The sequence below is a fragment of the Callorhinchus milii genome, unplaced genomic scaffold (assembly GCF_018977255.1).
Source record: "Callorhinchus milii isolate IMCB2004 unplaced genomic scaffold, IMCB_Cmil_1.0 Scaffold22, whole genome shotgun sequence".
In the NCBI taxonomy this organism is placed as follows: Eukaryota; Metazoa; Chordata; class Chondrichthyes; order Chimaeriformes; family Callorhinchidae; genus Callorhinchus; species Callorhinchus milii.
Genome location: NW_024704763.1, coordinates 1,061,465 through 1,064,724, shown reverse-complemented (window position 1 = coordinate 1,064,724; position 3,260 = coordinate 1,061,465).

The window sequence follows — 3,260 nt, the reverse complement described above, 5'->3', positions numbered from 1 at the left end:
GGGGGGGTGTGGGGGGCACAGTTACTGCAGCTCGGGGATCCGACCCGTGTGTGTGGGGGGAGAGGGGGTGTGTGTGTGGGGGGGGGGGAGGGTGTGTGGGGAGAGGGGGTGTGTGTGTGTGTGGGGGGAGAGGGGGTGTGTGGGGAGAGGGTGTGTGTGTGTGAGAGGGGGAGAGGGTGTGTGTGTGAGAGGGGTGTGTGTGTGTGTGTGAGGGGGGAGAGTGTATGTGTACACACACACACACACATACACTACCGACTGGACTTCTCTCTCTCTCTCTTCCTTTCTCTTTCTCTCTCCTCTTCTTTTTTGTCTGTCTCTCTCTCTCTCTCTCTCTCTGGTCTCCGGTCCTAATCGGGATCAGGACAGAGACAGAGGGGAAGACGGGGCGATCAGGGACGGCATCGAGCCCCGGGGCAGCAGCCGACCGGGCGGCTCCCGGAGGCGAGCGAAGCGGCTGCGATACAATGTGACGCGGATCCGACACATTCGGCGGCGGCGGCTCCCGGAGCGGCGGAGTCACATCAAACGGTTACAGTGTCGCCGCCGGCGAACCCCCGCGACCAGGAGAGGGGATCCCCTCAGCTCCTGCACCCCCCCCCCTCACCTCACTGCTCCCCCTCACTACCCCCAACCCCCCCCCCCCCTCACTGCTCCCCTAACCCCCTCACCTCACTGCTCCCCCCTCACCTCACTACCCCAACCCCCCCCCCCTCACTACCCCCAACCCCCCCTCACTGCTCCCCCCTCACTGCTCCCCTAACCCCCCCCTCACTGCTCCCCTAACCCCCTCACTGCTCCCCTAACCCCCCTCACTACCCCCAACCCCCCCCTCACTGCCCCCCCCCTCACTGCTCCCCTAACCCCGAGTATCACCGGACTAAGTAATAAAGAGGATCCCCTCCGGAGAGGTCGCTGCTGTGTGTGTGTGTGTGTGTTTGTGTGTCTCCTAATGTGCGTCTCTAATGTGTGTGTTTCTCCTGTAACTCCTCTCTCTGCTCCAGTTACGTGTGTGTGAGGGGGAGTGTGTGTGTGAGGGGGAGTGTGAGAGGGGGTGAGGGGGAGTGTGTGTGTGATGGGGTGAGTGTGTGAGGGGATGGGGGTGTGTGAGAGGGGGAGTGTGTGTGGGAATGGGTGAAGGAGGGTGTGTGTGTGAGGGTGTGTGTGGGTGGTGTGTGGGGGTGTGAGGGGGTGTGTGTGAGGGTGTGTGTGGGGGGGTGTGTGTGTGAGGAGGTGTGTGTGTGAGGGTGTGTGTGTGGGGGTGTGTGAGGGTGTGTGTGTGAGGGTGTGTGTGGGGGGTGTGTGAGGGGTGTGTGTGGGGGTGTGTGTGTGGGGGTGTGTGTGGGGGTGTGAGGGTGTGTGTGGGTGTGTGTGTGAGGGTGTGTGTGTGGGGGTGTGTGAGGGTGTGTGTGTGAGGGTGTGTGTGGGGGGTGTGTGTGGGGGGGTGTGTGAGGGTGTGTGTGTGGGGGTGTGTGTGTGGGGGTGTGTGTGAGGGTGTGTGTGGGTGTGTGTGTGGGGGTGTGAGGGGGTGTGTGTGTGGGGGTGTGGGTGTGTGTGTGGGGGGGGTGTGTGTGTGAGGGTGTGTGTGGGTGTGTGTGTGTGTGTGTGGGGGTGTGTGAGGGTGTGTGTGTGAGGGTGTGTGTGGGGGGGTGTGTGTGGGGGGGTGTGTGAGGGTGTGTGTGTGGGGGTGTGTGTGTGGGGGTGTGTGTGGGGGTGTGTGTGAGGGTGTGTGTGTGAGGGTGTGTGTGTGGGGGTGTGTGAGGGTGTGTGTGAGGGTGTGAGGGTGTGTGTGTGGGGGTGTGTGAGGGTGTGTGTGTGGGGGTGTGTGAGGGTGTGTGTGTGGGGGTGTGTGAGGGTGTGTGTGTGGGGGTGTGTGAGGGTCTCTCTGCTCCAGTTCCGTGTAGTTTAGTTCAATGCGAATCTTTTTTTTTATAAATCCACAGTCACCGCCGTTCGGGATCTCCACAACATCGCCTTTTCCTCTCTCTCTTCTCTCGGCTTCAGCGCAGTAGGCGGTGTCCCGGGGTCGGCGAGGGTCGCGTTAAATCGTTTTCCTTCCTCTTCTGTGATATTTTTTTGTTATATATATATACAATATATATATATATATATATATGTGATGATGAGGGGAAAAAAAAGAAAAAGAAGGAACAAAGTTGATCAAAACGACGGCTGTCGGTCCTCTGGCTGCGTCCTGCCCGGGAGGTGCCCAACACTGGGAGATCGCCCCTCTCCTCTCCTCCTCCTTCCTCCCTCTCTCCTCTCCTCTCCCCTTCCCTCTCTCCTCTCCTCCCCTCTCCCTTTACAGCTCTCAGGCCTCCCTGGGACACTTTTGAGTCATTGGTTGGCTCCAATCATGTGGCCGGTCTAGACATTTTGGCGCGGCTCTCATCTGCAGCGATGGTTGCGCAAACAAGGTCTCAAGTTTCTTAACCCTTTATATGGCCGCACTCCTCACTGCACATCCCCCCCCCCCCCCTCCCCCCCTCCCTCCACACACACACCACACACACAGGAGCAGGAGGAGGCCACTCAGCCCCTCGAGCCTGTTCCGCCATTCTATAAGATCATGGCTGAACTGTAGGTCAACTCCAAACACCCACCTTCCCCCATACCCTGACTTCACACACACACCACACACAGATACACACATGTACACACATATACATGCACACACACACACAGATACACACACACAGATACACATTCACATACACATACACACGCACACACGGACACACACATATACGCGTACACACACACACACATACCCACCCACCTGCCCAGGGGCAACTGTTGGGATTAGTAAGTGTAAGCACATCAGGTACTGTTTGTCGCTGAGTTAGATGAAGAAAAGAGCTGGGATTCCCTACACCCCACAAAGTGTACAGTCAATTCACTTTACAGCGTATCCTGTGAAGCACTTTGAGACGTCTCGAAGACGTGATAAGGGGCTGTGTCATATGCCGGGATTATTGTTACTATTAATACTGTTCTTCACACCCACTATCTAACCGGTATTTCAGCCGCCCACTCTCTCTCCCTCCCTCCGTCCCTCCCTCCCACCCCCACTCTCCCTCCCTCCCTCCCTCCGTCCCTCCCTCCCACCCCCACCCTCCCTCCCGGTTCTTTCTACCTGAATAATAAGTGCCCAATATTAAAGTTTTGTGTTTCTTTTTAATTTTTTTCGTATTGTCCCATCCGCTGTTTCTTCAACAAAGCACTTCTCAGTAATCTGTGAGTAGCTTCATTTACAGGGA